Raw genomic sequence first — 21,012 nt, 5'->3', positions numbered from 1 at the left:
AGTCCCCATTAGAGTTTTGCATGACCGAGTAAGCGAGCACAAAATATGAGATGGGGAGAGCACACCCTAACTGGATAGGCACTAATCCTTGTGATCGAGCATAGATGCCGTGACCGAATACGTAGCACGTAACTTCAGACACATTACACGTGTCATTATCTGTGTGAGACTGCAGCCAGTATGGGCTTTGTATTTGTGGTGTGTCTCTGACTGTAATCACACAGCGCGAGGAAGCCAGTGCAGTAAGACGTAGGATTGAAACCGATGTTTACACATTGAAGAAACAGGAAGATCTAAAAATCCAAGTATGGAGTAAATTTCTGTTGGGTGTAGACGAAAACAGTACATCTATTGGGTACGTATCGTGCATAAACTGCTCCACATTATTGTGTTTCCAGTCAGGAACCACTCATTTACAAGGTGCATTCAAGTTCTAAGGCCTATGATTTTTTTTCTCCGGACTGGAAAGAGATAGAAACATGTGCATTGTTTTAAAATGAGGCCGCGTTCATTGTCAATACATCTCAGAGATGGCAGCACCGTACGGCAGATGGAATTTTACCGCCAGCAGCGAGAATGAGAACTGTTTTAAATACTTAAAATGGCGATGTTTTCCTTACTTGAACAGTGTGCAATCATTCGTCTTCTGAATTTGCATGGTGTGAAACCAATTGAAATTCATTGACAGTTGAAGGAGACATGTGGTGATGGAGTTATGGATGTGTCAAAAGTGCGTTCTTGGGTGCGACAGTTTAATGAAGGCCGAATATCATGTGACAACAAACCGAAACAACCTCGGGCTCGCACAAGCCGGTCTGACGACATGATTGAGAAAGTGGAGAGAATTGTTTTGGGGGATGGCCCAATGACTGTTGAACAGATCGCCTCCAGAGTTGGCATTTCTGTGGGTTCTGTGCACACAATCCTGCATGACGACCTGAAAATGCGAAAAGTGTCATCCAGGTGGGTGCCACGAATGCTGACGGATGACCACATGGCTACCCGTGTGGCATGTTGCCGAGGAATGTTGACGCGCAACGACAGCATGAATGGGACTTTCTTTTTGTCGGTTGTGACAATGGATGAGACGTGGATGCTATTTTTCAATCCAGAAACAAAGCGCCAGTCAGCTCAATGGAAGCACACAGATTCACCGCCACCAAAAAAATTTCGGGTAACCGCCAGTGCTGAAAAAATGATGGTGTCCATGTTCTGGGATAGCGAGGGTGTAATCCTCACCCATTACATTCCAAAGGGCACTATGGTAACAGGTGCATCCTACGAAAATGTTTTGAAGAACAAATTCCTTCCTGCACTGCAACAAAAATGTCCGGGAAGGGCTGCGCGTGTTCTGTTTCACCAAGACAACGCACCCGCACATCGAGCTAACGTTACGCAACAGTTTCTTCGTGATAACAACTTTGAAGTGATTCCTCATGCTCCCTACTCACCTGACCTGGCTCCTAGTGACTTTTGGCTTTTTCCATCAATGAAAGACACTCTCCGTGGCCTCACATTCACCAGCTGTGCTGCTATTGCCTCAGTGATTTTCCAGTGGTCAAAACAGGCTCCTAAAGAAGCCTTCGCCGCTGCCATGGAATCATGGCATCAGCATTGTGAAAAATGTGTACGTCTGCAGGGCGATTACGTCGAGAAGTAATGCCAGTTTCATCGAATTCGGGTGAGTAGTTAATTAGAAAAAAAATCGGAGGCCTTAGAACTTGAATGCACCTCATAAAGAAACACAGTTGCAGGAAACCTCACAAAGATACAGCTCCTTCAGGGATACCAGCAGTAATAAATAATAGTATTACAGCAAAGTGTGTTGCAATGTGTGCTAATGATATGAGACCTTTTAATGCTGTTTCCGGTGAAGGTTTCAGAGAACTAGGCCAAGAATTAATACATCTAGGTGCACATTATGGAGAAGTTAACGTGGCAGATGTCATACCACATCCCTCTACTATAAGTAGACATGTCAAAGAACAAGCATAATGTCTTCTGTTATCATTGTGTGTGTGTGTGTGTGTGTGTGTGTGTGTGTGTGTGTGTGTGTGTGTGTGTGTGTGTGTGTGAGTGAGTGAGTGAGTGAGAGAGAGAGAGAGAGAGAGAGAGAGAGAGAGGGAGAGAGAGAGAGGCGTTGGATTTGTACGGCACAGTGCAGTGAGCCGGGGTGAGGTGAGGTAAGACATCAGCGGTGACCAGTCATGCTCGTTTATCCGCGTGTCCGGAATCCGGACAACAGACATGGGGCGAGTACGTGACCGAGCCGAGTCGTGTGGGGCCGGACACGAGTGGCTCGGTCCCCCCCGTCAACAGGTGAGCCGTGACCGGTCAAACATTGTGCGTTGCAGCACTCTAGTCCCCATGTCCATCACAACTGCAGCCCGGTGGAGCTCCTCCATGCCTGATAGCCACATACCATACTCCACCTCCTAGCACCACAGCTCTCAGAACACCAGATTTGATGTGCTGTATTATACCCTCAGGTTCAGTTGTTTGGGTGTGTTCTTATGGAGCAATGCCTTTGAGGATTCCATCTACGGTGATGGCCACCAATGGGCAGTGCCTTATGAGAATTAATACTCTGAGGGGTTTGCAGCATCGGCACACCAATCAACTTACTCTGAGGGGCTTGCAGCATCAGCACACCAATCAACTCAGTCCTGCCCAGCCACTGGTTCACTTTCTGAAATATTGTCCAAGGTATTTCAGGTGCTACATGCCCATTTTGGGAGAGGGAAAGGGGAAGCGATCTGTTATCCTGGCCTGACTAGTTTGAAAGCCTACTAGGTCACAAGGACCTAGACGACAGCCACTAGGCAGTGTTCCTATTACCTGCAAGTGCTGCTGGCATGGGTCACACCCCACGTGACAGCTGATTGGCACCTGAGGCCAGCAGCAGGGGCCCAGACCTCCGCACTCTCGTATCATTCCTCGGATGCAGCTTTGCTTGGTTTCACATTTTGCAGCATCTAGGCTCTCAATTTGGTTTACACTGCAGACCTGTCTTTCTGTCATGTTATCTTGTTGCTTGTCCATCATGCTTGTCATCTTTGGTCGGCAACTCACTATTGACACCATTGGTTTGTCAACCAGCATCACCTGGTCACATCCGATTCTAATTACAATAGTTAGTGTCCACCTTTCTGAACCAAAGAGGGCAATGGGGTGTATAACAGCATTGTAAAAATCTTCATTTGTTACATAATCTGATATGGCTTTAGACTTGAACATTTATTTGAGGCCTTACAGGCGTCTTGAACCAGCAGAAATTGTTTCATTTTCAACTATGGGTATTTGATTACGATATTTGTGCCAACTTTCCAGGTGCTTGAACTTGTCTCTGTGAACTATGAAATGCTCTTGTACATATTTAGTTCTGCCTAACTGCATATGTTCCATTTTTTGTTTATTGATGGGTAGTCCTGTTTTACTTGCTGCTATGGTGATACTTTTATACATCTCCCTAAGATCTTATTCACTCTCACTCACTGACACTACGTCATCTGTGTAAGCAAATATCTGAACATGCAGCCTTCCATTTGTAACCCTTTACACTCTTCAACTTTGCTCTCTCTTATGATTTTCTCCAGAGTGAGATTATATAGTACACATGACAGTGCATATGCCTGTCTTAATCCAGTTCTTGTAGGGAAAGATCGTCAGTATGTTCCTGCAGTTCTTACTATCACTTTCAGTTCGCTAGTACGTACTCTAACCATTTTAATGAGCTTATTTGGGATTCAGAACTCCTTCAGGGTTTTAGAGAGGCTATCTTGATGAATACTGTCAGAAGCCCTTTGAAAATCTATGAACAATAAATGGTCTTTTCTATCTCTTTCTCAATATTTCACAAGAACTTGCCTAAAAGAAAACATTGTCAGTAGCTGAACGGTTTGGATAGAATCCAATCTGCTATTCTCGAATGATACTTTCTGCAAATGGTTTTAACTTCTCTAAAATAATTGCAGAAAGGACCTTGTATGCCACATTAAGTAGGGTGAACATTAATAAAACTGACAAGCTGCAGGGATAGATTTCTGACTGGAAATGGAGGAGGAAAGTTTCTATGAACATAGGTACAGAAATGCATCGTGCTACAATAGATGGCACTGACAAATGATAGTTCCTTTTGTGTTGCAGGCTGATTGATGGAACATACTGTAAGCAGCAGAATGGTCTAGTATTCATATCAGGAAGAAGCCTAGGTGGCGTTTGTGTATGATCAAGCAGATGGCAACAGTCGAGAGGCAGCATGGCTATACCAAAACAAGTACCCTCACAGACACCAATGACACCACATGACATTTCAAAGCCTTTTTGGATGTTTGTGTGATCATGGGTCTTTTCAGACAGATGAACATGCAGAGAGGTGGTGGTCTGTGTGTGCATCAGATTTGGAGTACCAAGTTTTTCAGGATATTGAGACAAACCCTAGCACAAGCCCCTAGCAAGGGGCCTGCCAACATGAGGTAAGCCAAAGTACAATTTTGTGTGTCCTGTGTGACATACACTGCAATCCCTGTCACTTGTAGTCTCATGGAGGCCATTTTGAATACATTTATTTTATGAGAGAGAGAGAGAGAGAGAGAGAGAGAGAGAGAGAGAGAGAGAGAGACACACACTGTGACCGTCAGAGCATTGTTACAGTATTGTGTAAAAATTTGAATTTTTGGTAATAACATTAATCAATGATTTGTCTTTATATAGTAGTATAGACCTATATACTGTATATATTAAAAATGTTTGTCTGAATGTTTATTTGAGTTCCATTTAAAATAATTAAAGTAAATCGTTTAAGAACTTTCTGAGATCTTTATTAGAAACCTTTCCTTTCTCTCTATCTCTCTCTCTCTCTCTCTCTCTCTCTCTCTCTCTCTGTCTGTATGTGTGTGTGTGTGTGTGTGTGTGTGTGTGTGTGTGTGTGTGCATGCGCACGCTCTGAATGTTTATTAGGAATTGCATAATTATTTGAAATAAATCAGTCAAGAACTATTCGAAATTTTTAGTAACTAATTTCTACTACAACTTATTTTTATATAATATTACGGATAATATGCATTATTATACTAGTTAAATTTGTTGTTCCCAGCCATGTATCTTAGTATAAACACAACATAAGATCTGTGGAAAATTTTTTGAGAAAGCACCAAATTGGTACTTGTTCACAAAATTGATTAAAATAGTTTTATACACAATCAAGCAATCCGTGTTAAGAGTGTGTTCACTGCGAAGCACAGCACACAAATCAGAAACAGAATAAACATGTATATTTATGCAAAGAAACAATGAATCATTTGGTCAACTGAAAAGCCACTAGTTTTGATTTTCACAGATGAAGTAGATTCCTGGAACTGTGTAAAAAACTGCAAAGAAAAGTAGTGCAGTGGCATTGTTCACTTTTCATACATCATTTTTCCATAACCATCTTCTGATGGCAGAACAAATAAATAATAAACAAGAAAAGATAGGAAGACTACAGTTTTACACCTTGTCAATGTTACAACCAATTACGAAAGGATTCCAAGAAAATCATTGAACGTACATCTGGATATTGAAAGCAAAGTCTATAATGGAGATTATATCTTGAGAACATATTTTCCTTGCATAATATTATGCATTAACGAGCATGTTCCATGGGGGGGTCACCCTCTCTCTCTTCTGCCAGTATTCTCCTAAGTGTTTGAAAAGATTGCAGCAAAACAAATTAAATACTTGTTACTATAAATGACATAATTTTTAAAAACCAGTTCGAGTTCCAATAGAGAAAAAGCATTGTGAATGCCATCATTGAGTTAACTCAAAAAATATGCTCCACTTTAGATAAGGGTAAGAAAGTCACGTGAATACTCTCTGATCTGAAAAAGCATTCAATTCGGTGAACCACTCCTTACTTCATGACAAATTACAGATATATGGAATCAAGGACACTGCTTTCCAATGGTTCAACAGTTACTTAACAGACAGGAAACCATAAGTAATTGAAACTTCAAGTTCAAGAAATTACTCCTCAAACTTGAAACAATTTCACAAGGGGACCCAAAAGGTTCAATATTGGGTCCCTCTCTGTTCTTTTTCTTCATAAACGTGCTACCACTTGCTACTAATGTTCATTCACTTTTACTCACTGACGATCAGTGAGTTCTAATTGAAAATGAGGTGCCTGAAAGAATTCCAGAAAGTGTGAAAAATATTTTGGAGGAACTTGAAACAAGTTCCGTCAAAATGGACTAAAACTAAATGTAACTAAAAGCAACATGATGCAGTATGAAACTGGATCATCAGAATGGAGTGAAATAAAGTAACTTGCAAAGACAGGATATTACAGAGCAAACCACATGAAGTTCTTAGGCCTAAAGCTTGATAAAAATTTTAATTGGAAGGTCCACACTGACTACTTAGCAAGTAAACTTAACTGTTTAGCATTTGCAGTGTGTATTGTCACAGCAGCCAGAACCACAGACACCAGAAAGATAATCTACCACTACTACTCTGAGTCAGTTATCAGTTATTCATTATGGTGCACTCTTCTGGGGAAATTCAGCAAATTTCATGAGACTCCCAGTATTACAAAAGAAAATTATTTGGCACGTGTGTGTGGCCAAACAATGATATCCCATCAACGACTGTTAAAACATTTAAAACTAATATCCATCCCCCCCCCTCCCCCTCCTTTACACATATGAGTTGGTGTTATGCTTGTACAAATATCAGTGTACACTATAGTCTTTCCACTTCAACCACAGACAGTATTATGAAATATAGAGTTTGGTTCACTGAAAAGATTACTCTTGATTCTTCTGGTGGAAAAGTGTTGTTATTCTAATGATGAATTAATTGAGGACACTTTCAACAAGCATATCCTGCTCATTCATACTGGAAACTGTAGTATGTATTTGTGTAGTAGTACCTCAGAAATGTATATAAGCTTTTATATCTCTCTCAAACAAATGTTTCTTCTTGTAAATCTTGACATGTCTCCAATATATCAAATCAAATGACTTGAAAATTGCATGTCCTGAGATAAATAAATCAAATTTCACTTTCTGTGAAACAGAGCAATTTTTAAACAATACTTTACAGGCACCATACGGATCATTTAAGAATTAATACATAAATTCTCAACAATCTGAAGGGACTGATATAGTGGTATTACACTTCATGGCAGTTGTAATTGACTCTCAAGGAAGAAACACAGTTCCTTTGGCTCTGCAGCGAACATAATGAACAACAGAAAGTTGTGTTGAAAGGGATGGACCCTGCTGTTTCCTTCCAAGTGATGACACAGAGAGAAAAGTAGTCATATGAAACAAATCTTTAAGTGACTGTTAGAAATTCTCAGCACTTTCCAAGACTTTTGTGGATGAGTCAACTGTGCATCACTGTATAGTTTCCCACTCAGCACACATTTCAACACTGTGACAAAATTGCCAATGCTTGTCCATTAACAGATGATGAACCGATGAACCCACCACAATTTTTAACTATGTCAGTCTTCCATATCTTTCCGCTTAATTTCCTCAAAAAGAAAATTGTGTATGCAAAGCATCCCTTATTGCTGACATTTTTTCTCCTCTGACCACAAATATTTTAAAAAGTGAAACAAATAATATTTGCTTTCAATCCCCATGGAACTGCAGTAGTGAGGAGCAAGTGTGTTATGGCTTCCACCACAACTTCCATAGCCAAAAGGAAAAAGAATATCTGGGCTTATTACAAAGGAGCAAAGATTATCTGTAAGATGGAAGAAAAAGCAGAAAATGAGAACAGAACAAATAAGAGAAACAGTGTGGATGATTAAGGTGAAAAACTCTTAAAAAGAGGAGGATTAAACGTAAGACGTTAAGGGAGATATAAGTAACAATAGGCGATGTCCGTGTTTATCTCAACTTCTCTGTGCCAGCTATCTAAATCTGAACAAAATTAAAAGACTTTGGCAATGACTGGATGTGCTCCTCATCTCCACTGTGCCCAGCCATCTGACAGTCACTTATCAGGAAGTTGTAATGAATCCAGCATTTTCAGAGGTTGCCTCAAATTATTTTCACTTTGATATTGAACAGTGCTTCATTGCCAACTTGAGCCTCCACTTTTTATTTTTGTTTGTTGTGCTACTCAGTGACATCCTTACCAGTCAACATTCTTGGTAAATGTGAGTACATCTGTCTACACAAATACTTCACAAGCCATTGCACAGTGCATAGCAGAGAATACTATCACTATAAATTTCTCCCTATCCTATTCCATTCATAAATTGAGTGATTCCCCTTTAAGTGCACTTTTTTATACTTCCACAAGTGTTACAATCCTAGGAGCACATCTTGAAATTCCTTTGGTGTCTGCTTTCACAATTACTTCTTAATAATAAAGCATTACTCACACTGGTATCTTGTATGCAGTTTCTGTTACAAATACATGGCATTTTATGATAGTAAAAATTACCATTTTTCAGAAATATAATGTAATTGGATAGATAAAAAATCTACTCACCAAATGGAAACAGGAAAATACACAAAGCAACTATCCTTTTCATAGTACAATTACATTATATGGCATTTTATGAGACTTTTCTCCACAAATTGGCCATTTGCCATTCCAGCAACATAATTCAAATATTTTTACTTTCTCTATCACTGCATATGACTACCCACAAGTATTAAGACAGTGTGATTGGCTCTGCAAAAGTTAACCAATAACATTTTAATCAGATATGGAGTCATGCACTGGTTCATATCAATAAATTCCAGTGTACAAGAGACACCGTTACCCCATTACTTGCTGGCAGACACTGCCAGCAGGAGAAGGAACTTAATGTCAAGTGTGCCTGTGCAAGTCAGTCTTCCTTGGCTTGGCAGTGTTGGCTGGCTCTGTTCTGGAGCCATAGCTTGTGCTCGGATGAATGCAGCCAGCCTGCACACCCCATCTCAGATAGTGCGATAGTTACGGTGTGGCATTTAGTTGTGACTATGCTCGGTGTGTGGCACACAGCTAATTGACAGAAGTCTACAGTTGAGCAGACCTCAAACCCTCAGGCATGAATTCCAGAGGTAAGCGAGTGGGTGCTCAGTGTGCTGTGTGGAGACTGATGAAGAGAATTTATTTTTAAGGAGCAATTACAGGAATGTTGCCAGCATAGTTGTTTCCCGTTGAAACTGGTGAGCTTCAACATGTTGAACTTGAGCTAAAGATCTAGTAATGTTGGTGGCCACACTTTGGGGAAGTGAAATTACCGAGCATTATTTGGACATGAATTCTTTTATCAAGAGTTGACTTTTAATATGCATAATGATTTACATTATTAATTTGTGGTAGCTAGTGTTAAGGCTGCAATTATTTTTGGCATTTTTTGAAATTTTTATTAGTTATCAATTGGTTGTACTTCTTTTCATGCAAACATAAATATTACTCGTGTAACTCTGCTCTATTATGTTGTAGTAAACTGGACTGTCAGTATGGCTTTTTCTAACAGAACTAGTAGAAACTGGCTGTGAATGAACAATCATTGCACAGTGTGTTTACTACAGAGACTGTTTTGAATTGTTTTCTTTCAATTTGTTGATTAGAAGGTTGTAAAAGTTTAATTGTTTTAAATTCAAATGAATGATCATCTCTTTAATTGTGCCAAATTTGCTTCACTCATACCTCTGTGATAAAATTTTATACAGCGCCGGAAAAAAATTTAGTACACCAGAAAGATGAGGTCGATTTTGATTCGGTGATGGCATATGCCATCTGGGCGATAGTAGATGTATGATAATGGTTTCAGCATCTTCCACAAACAGGTATCGTAGGGGCTTAGCTGCTAGAGTGCCATCTGTGTCTAACTTTTAATAGAGAATGTGCAGCCAGAAGGCTCAGAGAGGTGCAAATGTGTGAAGCAAGCAATGAACTGTGCCATGAACACACATTCGTGTCTCCTACTGCCAACTGAGTGACTTTGAAAGGGGTCAAACTGCGGCCTTACGAGTAGTGAGATGGTCCTTTTGGAGAATTGCCACACAAGTCGGACATGTTGCTACAACTCTCATTCACCTTTGCTGTTTCTGGAGAGGTTGCTATCCAGCGCTTGGTATGTGGAGAATGTTATTAGACCTGTTCTTTTGCTGTTCTTGCAACAGGAAGGTTATGTGTTATTCCAACAGGATAATGCTCATCCACACGCCACCTGTGAAACCTGATGTTCTCTGCAAGACATGCAGCAACTTCCCTGGGAAACATGATCTTCAGACAAGCATGCATGAGATACAGTGAGACAAGAAATGGCTTGTGCAACTCGTCAATCAATAACACTTACAGAACTATGTGAACAGGTTGAGCAGGGATGGTATACTAGTATACCACATCCCAGAACAGTATTTGCCATCTGTACAATTGACTGAATGTCAGAGGCAGTGCCTGCATTGCCGCCTGAGGAGGCTACAACACGTACCAATATGGGTGTTTCAGCATGGGTTGATAACTGGTACCTCAGCACTGCTTGTGCTTATGATCTGCAAAATAATGTAATTAGTTCATTTACTCCATAGGCACTGTTGCAACAATAAATCTGGAGTGAGCTGGAAACCTCTAAAAGGGCATACCAACTTTTTTTCAGTGAATTTTAAAGCATTCCCCCCCCCCCCCCCCCTCCTGCTCTGTGCATTGCCAACATTTCAGTGGTAGCAAGATCATGGTTGTGTGGTAGGGAGAGGTCTAGTACCAGAAAATGTAAACAAAATTTGATAATTTGAGGAAATTAAGCTAGTAGAATTCCATTGCTCAGTACTATTCCTTGTAGTTTATTACAGGTTATTTTACTGGTAAATATGGGCACCCTAGAAATGATTGCCACCTCGTATCTAAGAGAGAGAGATAGAGAGAGAGAGAGAGAGAGAGAGAGAGAGAGAGAGAAAGAAAGAAAAGAAAAAGGCAAGAGATTTATTACAATATGAACTTTGTGTTAGTGATCAGCTGATGAGGGAAGTGTGATGGAATAAACACAGAGTCTTGTGGCACGGAGACTGTCTGCTACAGCTGACTGGACAAGGTACAGGCGAAGTAGGTGTGGCTCCTAACCTGTGCACTGAATACCTCTCCACTGTGCAAGCCAAAGTTGAATTTTTACAGCCCAACAGCCTTTTCCAGAAGCAAATAATGCATATTGAATCCCAACTAAGCCACTTGGCCAGTCAGGTCCAGGATTTGTCCCAGGTTAATACTGAACCGTAGTTCTTGAAAAATTATGAGGTAAAGTGTTGCAACTTACTTCTAAGTAATTGCTTCCCTTAGCAGGAGTTGTTGGAAGATGGTCTAATTTAAGTGTAGAATGTGATAGATGGTGGATATGCAAGAATGTGGTGCTGTTTTAATAACTTCCCATCCCAATAGCTGGGATAGTTGAGGGAATAGAGATGTTGCCTGTTGAGACCAGTGGGAAAATGGTGCAGTAATTGTGATTAGCAGTTAACTTGCAGCATCCAACTGATGCCCTTCAAATTGTGCCCCTTTTTATATTCCACATGATTGCACAAGTAAATTGATTCTGAAAAACTATGTAATAGGCATAGAAATGAGCTAACTAATACATATTATTTTAGAGTTCAGGGTTACCGTGAAAGTTTTGGGCCACAATGTGGAGGGTATCGTTAAGGCTAGACTCGCACTATGTTTAGAGACTGTTAAAAATAATGCAGTTAGGAACACTTTGGATGGTATGTGCCCTGAGGATTGTTTGCAATTGGTTTTCATGGGGAAGCCTGAGAAGTTCATGGAACTTGATCAATTAGCAGAAACTGTGGAAAGACTTAAATTTAATGATGGTAAGAGGAGTACAACTGAGACTAACCATGAATTAACAGCAGCCAGTCCAGTGAATTGGGAGGTTGAAAGGCAAGAGGCAAGGTTCTTTTTATTAGGGGGATTGTTTACAATTTAATCTGCCTGTGCACATAGCTAGAGATTGTTAACGTTCAGCACTTGAACCTTAAGAGCAGTTGATGGTATTGGTAAGGCAGGTGGCCACCAAAGGGTTGAAATACGATTATGGCAGGGGGGGGGGGGGTAAGTCACAGTCTTTCCTTCATTTGTGCTATCATTATTTGGAAGTGGGTTTGTAGCCTGTTAGATTCAGGAAATAGTTGCTCCTTAATGGATTAGTACTGGTACCAAAGTCATGGAACATTCCGAAATTCCCACCCTTTCAGTCTAATAAGCCTAATAACCAACAATACTATATTGTGAATGGGAAAAATTTGCCATTGCTTGTTAAAGTGTGGGCCTATGTGAAATTTCAGAACTTGTCTTGGCCATTGGATTTTCTGGTAGATAAGGGTCTTTCCTTGTGCATTATTTTGGGCTGTGACTTTACTACAAAGTCACAATGAGTTTGGATTTTGCTAGGAAGAGCTTCCTGTTGAAATTTCATCCTGAGAAGAGTTATATATAGGCTGTTTAAGAATAATCAGGTCCACAGAATTTTTGCAGTGGAATGGGTGGGAAATAAATTTCAATTTGATAATCTGAAGTCAGGAGATGGTCAGGAGATTTTGGATTTATTGGATCAATTCCTCGATGTTTTGGCAGACCAACTGGGCATTACAAACAATATTGAGTATGATGTTCAATTAACTGATGATGTGCCAGTATGGCAGTTGTGTAACCACTTATCCCCAAGCTAGATGTAGGAGCTGAAACACATTACTAATCAGTTGTTACAGGATGGAGCCATTATGCTCTCCATGTTGCCTTATGTGACCTCTATGTTTTTGGTTTCTAAGGGAAAGGGAAGGCATACCAACCGGTTGTGGATCACTGGGTCCTAAACAAAAAGTTTGTGTTAGAACCACTTTCATCACCGTACCTCCACAACTGCTTTATGAGGTTCTCTGGAGCCCATTATTTCACAGTACCAAATTCTAATAAGGTCTCAAGTACAGTCAACCGAAAGACCTAAGCCCTTTACAGCTTTCAGAACTGATTGTAATTCCTCTGATTTCATCAGAGCCCCATTTGGTTTGGTGACATGAGCTGCAGCACTATCTGACCTATTGGCTTCCACCTTGGTAGATTTAAAATTTCAATTTATGTATAGTTAAATGGATGACACAGTCATTTATACTAGAACTTTTAGAGAACATCTTGATTATTGAAGGCAAGTATTGGAGCACCTAAGGCAGCCTGGTCTTAGTATGAAGCCTACCAAAGTTAATTTCACATCTTCTGAAATTTCCTTCCTGGGACACCGGTTTTTGTCTCAAAGTATTAAAAATGATAAGGATAGGACCAACACCATTCAAAATTATCCATCCCAAAAGACAAATGGGAAATAGCATGATTCACTGGGACAACCAGATTTTTTTTTTCTTTTCAAAAATTCATCCTTCATTTTGCATAGTTGGTGCACCATTAAATCAACTTCATAAAAAGATAAGGTTTGTTGTTTTTTTCTGATCTCGTAGTCAACAAGCATTGTTTGGCACATTAAAGGTGGCATTAAATAATATGCAAGTTCCAGCGATCCCAGATTTTAGGAAAAAATTTGTCCTTCAAACGGATGCATCCGACTTTAGTGTGGCAACGATTCTGTTTCAGGAGCCAAGCGGGGAATGTCAGCATATTGTTTGTGCATCCAGGTTCTTGTCTGTCACTGAAATGAAACATTCAGTTTACAAACTGGAGGCAGTGGCCACGTTATTTGGTTTAGAGAAATTTCACATCTATCTTGAGAAAAAGGGCTTTAAATTGGTGACTGATAATTGAGCCTTGAGCTTGCTTTTGGTGAGACCCTGAAAAACCATGAGAACAGCCCATTGGGTAGTCCACATGTTGGCATTTAAGTTTTTGGTGAGGCATGTAAAGAATGGTGACAACTGAATGGTGAACATGCTACATCAGATGTTTTAAATCGAGCAAGCAGCTGCTCAGCCTCAGGAGGCGGGCCCACATTTTTTTTTCGAGTGCTACAATTCTAATAGAAATTTCTTGCTTCCTTGAAAATTTATAAGACTTTCATGATGAGGACAAGCAGCCAGGGAGTATTAAAAGGCAAGTGAGGGAAGGAAAGTCAATTAGGAGGTACCAAACGAATAAAGGACACCTGTGCTACCACACCCATCTTCATGGAATCCCAAATATTTGTTTACCAAAGGAGCTTGTGCAGCCAGTCTTCCAACATTTCCACTGATGACTGTGTGGGGGGCATCTGATGTTGCCTACATTGAATTCTGACTTGACGAAGCTTGTAGCTCAGTGTTCAGTGTGTGTGAAGCCTAATTCAAATACCCACAGAGGTTTCTTATTTTTTAATCACAAATAGAAACCTACAGAAAAGTTATTCGTCAACTACTTGGGCCTGCTTCCCTGGACAGAAGGTGGGAACACATATAATTTTGCTGAGGTAGAAGCTTTTTAGTCACTTTGTGTGGTTATTCCATAGCAAGGAGATGACCCCTGGTATCACTTTTTTGACATCTGGAAGGCATTTTTTCTTGTTTTAGTCCATCAAAGGTGATCAGTGATAACATCCCCAAGTTTACATCTAGGGAGTAATGCAAATTTTATTTTGTCATTGGAATATCCCACATCACCACCATCCCTGTGACAAAGCAAGCTGGGATATTTTTACTTCCCCTCTTGTTTTGCCATCTTCCTCCTTAAAATTCACTTTTTCACTTTTAACTAATTAGCATTAACATTTGTGAGTATAATCAGCATTTCCATAAAAGAGAATGGTTGGCCCACAGTTTGAAAGAATATAACACCAGATCTCATTTTGTGCTTAGTTTTATGTATGTAACTGATTTTCTAATTTATTTCAACTGTTCCTAGTTAGTATCTTTTGTTATAGGGTGAAATCAGTAATTGTTTCATAACTTAAATTCTATTGTTGATGCATAAACAAATATAAATTCTGTAATAGTTATAAACGTTTGAAAGATGAAAGACTAGCATTCTTTAAGTATTTATTTGGCTCTATTCGAAAACATGCTTGCCAAGCCAGCCCTTAATTAATTCCAAAGTAATTAACAGTTTTGTCAAAAGTATTGTTTGAGTAGTGATATTTGTTAATTTCATCATTTAAACAAATAATTCGGCCTAACCCTTGTAGTAGAAGAAACTGTTAAAAGGAACGAATTTTTTTATGTATTCAGTTAATTTAATGATTTAAGTTTTAATTGTAATTTCTGTAAATGAAACTTCGAACAATGTGTAGTTTTAGCACCTATTATTGTGAGAATATATATGGGCCCAGTTTTAGGTCCTGAGACAGTCAGTCCATGGCCGAGTTTCCAATGAGTAACCTGTGTTGGTTAGAACAACAACAATGCATCAACTTAACTGTGAAATAAGTGTAACACAATTAGGCTGTGTTGGAAGAATGACAATGTCTGTTCCATACATACCTGATTATTCTGAAAGAACTGTGAATTATGTGGTTATGTTTTTACTACTCATAGATATTCAACAGTGAACTATTGTAGCTGTATGAGGCTTATCGAAAGTTAAGCAATAGTGGACTGGCCATATTAAATGTGTATATGGGGCACTGTGAAAGGTGAAAGTAAACAACTGTGAAATGCAAATGTGCACTTGTCAGCTCCCTCATTTACAGTAGACAGTACTGCACTTCCACGTCTATTTTTCCAGCCGGTACATTGACAGCAAGGACAACAAATGAAGAAAGAAATAAAGCAGGGAACGTTGTCACAATCCGTATTACCCACAACCTTCCTTTGCAAAAAGAGTGAATCACAATATAAAAATATAAAATCTACATGAATTATTTTTTGTGGGCATTCACAAACAAATTGGGACAAATCCCTGGGGTGGCTTAACTTTGCCTGCAACTATGCAGTTGATGAGGCAAATGTCTTTTTCCAAAGCTGTTTCACAGAGGAAGACTGCACTGTAGTTCCTTCTCTAAATTGTCGCTCAGATGGCAAAATGGTAGATATCGAAATAGATGACAGAGGGATAGAGAACAATTAAAATCACTCAAAAGAGGAAAGGCTGCTGGACCTGATGCGATACCAATTCAATTTTACACAGAGTATGCAAAGGAACTTGCCCCCCTTCTTGCAGCGGTGTACCGTAGGTCTCTAGAAGAGCATAGCGTTCCAAAGGATTGGAAGAGGGCACAGGTCATCCCCGTTTTCAAGAAGGGACGTCGAACAGATGTGCAGAACTATAGACCTATATCTCTAATGTCGATCAGTTGTAGAATTTTGGAACACATATTATGTTCGAGTATAATGACTTTTCTGGAAACTAGAAATCTACTCTGTAGGAATCAGCATGGGCTTCGAAAAAGACGATTGTGTGAAACACAGCTCGCACTATTTGTCCACGAGACTCAGAGGGCCATAGACTCGGGTTCCCAGGTATATGCCGTGTTTCTTGACTTCTGCAAGGCGTTCGATACTGTTCCCCACAGTCGCTTAATGAACATAGTAAGAGCATATGGACTATCAGACCAGTTGTGTGATTGGATTGAAGAGTTCCTAGATAACAGAACACAGCATGTCATTCTCAATGGAGAGAAGTCTTCTGAAGTAAGAGTGATTTCAGGTGTGCTGCAGGGGAGTGTCGTAGGACCGTTGCTATTCACAATATACACAAATAACCTTGTGGATGATATCGGAATGTCACTGAGGCTTTTTGCGGATGATGCTGTGGTATATCGAGAGGTTGTAACAATGGAAAATTGTACTGAAATGCAGGAGGATCTGCAGCAAATTGACGCATGGTGCAGGGAATGGCAATTGAATCTCAACGTAGACAAGTGTAATGTGCTGCAAATACATAGAAAAAAAGATCCCATATCATTTAGCTACAATATAGCAGGTCAGCAACTGGAAGCAGTAAATTCCATAAATTATCTGGGAGTACACATTAGGAGTGATTTAAAATGGAATGATCATATAAAGTTGATTGTCGGCAAAGCACATGCCAGACTGAGATTCATTGGAAGAATTCTAAGGAAATGCAATCCGATAACAAAGAAAGTAGGTTACAGTACGCTTGTTCGCCCACTGCTTGAATACTGCTCAGCAGTGTGGGATCTGTACCAGATAGGTTTGATAGAAGAGATAGAGAAGATCCAATGGAGAGCACCGCGCTTCATTACAGGATCATTTAGTAATCGCAAAAGCGTTACAGAGATGATAGATAAACTCCAGTGGAAGAGTATGCAGGAGAGATGCTCAGTAACTCGATACGGGCTTTTGTTGAAGTTTCGAGAACATGCCCTCACCGAGAAGTCAAGCAGTATATTGCTCCCTCCTACGTATATCTCATGAAGAGACCATGAGGACAAAATCAGAGAGATTAGAGCCCACACAGCGGCATACCGACAATCCTTCTTTCCACAAACAATACAAGACTGGAATAGAAGGGAGAACCGATAGAGGTACTCAAGGTACCCTCCGCCACACACCGTCAGGTGGCTTGCAGAGTATGGATGTAGATGTAGAAAGTAATGGTGCCATATCTGCTAAAATCAACTACAGCAAATTTATGGAAGACTGATGATTTGTTGCCTGAGAAAACGGATCCTGAGGTGATTAAGAACATCTGGTCTGAGGATCGAAAAATATTCAGCTTGCACACTGGAGAGGGACTAGGCGGTACAACTTCGGAGGACACCCAGCCTCACTGAATGATGGGGATTACCAAAAACTTCCGTACCCATGATAGGTCAGTAGAAAAGATTTCTGGGAAATAACTGCTCTGTTTTGAGGGTTTTTATAAGATTTGGGTGGCCCTTACACCAGTCAGCTTTCTGTTAAAACATATGGACATGGGATAGGAAACATCAAAAGATCTCTGGCTTTGCTCCAGTTCATATTGATAAATGCTAGTAAGCCAGAGACATTGTTGCTCCTTTACTCGCTGATGGAAATTGCAGCGTCCCAACAGGGGGTATGCAAATAGCTGGAGAAGGAACTCAATGCTAAATGTGCTTGCATAAGTTTGTCTGACTCGGTCCGTATGCTTGCTGGGTTGGTTAGCTTTCAGTTTCGGAACAATATCTTGTGCCTGGATGAATGCAACCAGTGTGTACACCCCATGCAAGATGGTCAATGGTTATGGTTAAGCAGCGTGTCATTTATTCGAGATTATTTCCAGGGTGTGGTGCAGAGCTAATCAATGCAAGTCTACAGTTGGGCAGGCCTCAAACACTCAGTTGCTAGTTTTGGAGATATGCTGACAGGTGCTCTGCATGTTGAGTGGTGACTGATGAAGAGAATTTACTTTTAACAGAGCAATTATAGGAATTTTCCCATCATAGTTGGATCCAAATGAATGTAGTGCGCTTCAGCTTGTTAAACTTGAGCTAAAGACCGATTAATGCTGGTGGCTTTACTTTGGGGAAGTGAAATAAAAGTAATGGCATCTTTTGTATAGTGTTCCTTACATTGTATTAATTATATTGTAGTAATCTTGTTTGAAATAAGCTGTAGCTGATTCAGGATACATTTCTGCAGAACCTGGTTTTTATTTTTAATTTGTTTTATTTATTTATTTATTTATTTATTGTTTTAGCATGAACTCTTCTTGTAAATATTTAGGATTTAACATGGATAATGATGTACATGGTGTGCATTGGATAGTGTTCAGGCTATAATTATTTCCAGCATGAATTTTTTTCATTTTCATTGATTAACAACTTGTTTATTTTCTTCCATGTAATTGTATCTCTGCTCTCTAATGTTGTTGTAAATTGGGTTGCCAAGTGGCTTTTCATAAGTGAACTAGAAGAAATCGGCTATGACTGAGCTATCAAGTATTGCTTGGCGTGTTTAGTTCCGAGATTGTTTTGAATTTTTTCTTTCTATTTGTGTATTTTAAAGGTTGTAAACAAATAATCATTTTAAATTTGTATGAATTATTGTTTTTTAAATTGTGACAAATTTGCCTTTTAATACCATTAGGAATAAAAGAAAATATGCGATAAAATTTTATTGGCTCGGCTCTCCTGCTTCCTGTGTTCGTAACATTACAGACACCACTGGGTTCTTTCGTTTATGTATGGTCATTTTCTTGCATACGGTCACATATAAGCTACCAGTTAGTCAATGTGCCAACAGGAAATACTGACACTTTGCAATTCTTTGTAATCAGATAGTGATGATACTTACTTTATGACAGCATCACCAGTGTTGCTGACCCTATCTGACAATCTTTTATGTGTACTAAAAATATTAGAGGTTCTATTAAGCTTCTTTGAGGATACATTCAATGATACCTTTATTTCTGTTAAACAATTCCAGTTCCATATAACATACTGTGTTTCAACAGCAAAAATTCTTTGAGCCAATTGCATATCTGAGAAGACACCATATACGACCGCACCTTATGCATCAGCCAACAATGTGGTACCATAGCAGGATAGGGGTGAGGGATGGTAAACTGTTGCAGGGAGCATGCAGGGACAACATGGAAAGGAGGGCAGCTAGGTGCAGTTCGGAAGTTAGATGAAGGGCAGTGCAGGGAGAGGGGGGAGGGGGGGGGGGTAAAGGAATAGGAGAGAAGTAAAAAGACTGGGTGCATTGGTGGAATAGAGGGCTGTTTGTGCTGGATTGGGAACAGGCATAGGGCTAGATTGGGGGAGGACAATGACTAACGAAGGCTGAGGTCAGGAGGGTTACGGGAATGTAGGATACATTGCAGTAAGAGTTCCCACCTGCACAGTTCAGAAGGGAAACATTCCACGTAGGAAAAATATACCTAAAAACAAATATGATGAATGACTTACCAAATGAAAGTGCTGGCAGGTCGACAGACACACAAACGAACACAAACATACACACAAAATTCAAGCTTTCGCAACAAACTGTTGCCTCATCAGGAAAGAGGGAAGGCGAGGGAAAGACGAAAGGATGTGGGTTTTAAGGGAGAGGGTAAGGAGTCATTCCAGTCCCGGGAGCGGAAAGACTTACCTTAGGGGGAAAAAGGGATGGGTATACACACGCACACACACACATATCCATCCACCTTTTTTTGTGGGGGTGTGAGGGTGTCATGGTATTAGAAGGTGGAAAGTTTAACATGAGGTTGAAGTGAAAATGAAAGATAGAAATATATGGGGAGAGATAAAGGTGAACTAGAAAGCAACTGGAGATCTGGTATGAAAAAAGGCGAAAAAGTGTTGGTTAAGTTGATCCTGTGGTGAACTTGGGTTGGTAGACAGCGATGTGCATAAAGGTTAGGTGGTTGTGTTGCCGCTAAATCACGTTAAAGGACGGAGAAATTCGGGAAAGTTCGAAAAAACGTATTAAAAGGAGTGGTGTTGTGGTGAAAGATTACGAAAATGGGGCTAACAATAGTCTGACAAAGAAAAAATGACGTTAAAACCTGTGGGGAGCGGCTAAAATGATCAGTGATGTGCGAAAAACGGAAGTGGAAATAAAGTGAAAGTTATTAGAACTAGCTGAAATGGTTGATTAATACGTGAAAGCAGCTGTTATTGCAGTAGAAATGGTGGATTTTATGCAGCGGTAGTGTTGAAAGCGGAAAATAAAATGTTTTCGGTTATGGTTTGGAAGTGGGTTACGTATTATTGAGCATATATAGGCGGGATATAATTGTATAGTAGATTACGGTAAAAGGGGAAGGTGAATACAAAGTGAGACTACTGGTAAAAACAGAAAGAGAAAATAAGATGACAGGAAAGATTTCGAAATGTAACAGCAACAATAACAAACGTAATTGTTGGGTTCAAATTAGTGATATGGTTATAATAGAAGGAAACATTCCACGTGGGAAAAATATACCTAAAAACAAAGATGATGAATGACTTACCAAATGGAAGTGCTGGCAGGTCGACAGACACACAAACGAACACAAACATACACACAAAATTCAAGCTTTCGCAACAAACTGTTGCCTCATCAGGAAAGAGGGAAGGCGAGGGAAAGACGAAAGAATGTGGGTTTTAAGGGAGAGGGTAAGGAGTCATTCCAGTCCCGGGAGCGGAAAGACTTACCTTAGGGGGAAAAAGGGACGGGTATACACACGCACACACACACA

Source organism: Schistocerca cancellata, chromosome 9, assembly GCF_023864275.1.
Source record: "Schistocerca cancellata isolate TAMUIC-IGC-003103 chromosome 9, iqSchCanc2.1, whole genome shotgun sequence".
Taxonomy (NCBI): Eukaryota; Metazoa; Arthropoda; class Insecta; order Orthoptera; family Acrididae; genus Schistocerca; species Schistocerca cancellata.
This window is presented reverse-complemented; position numbering follows the sequence as displayed.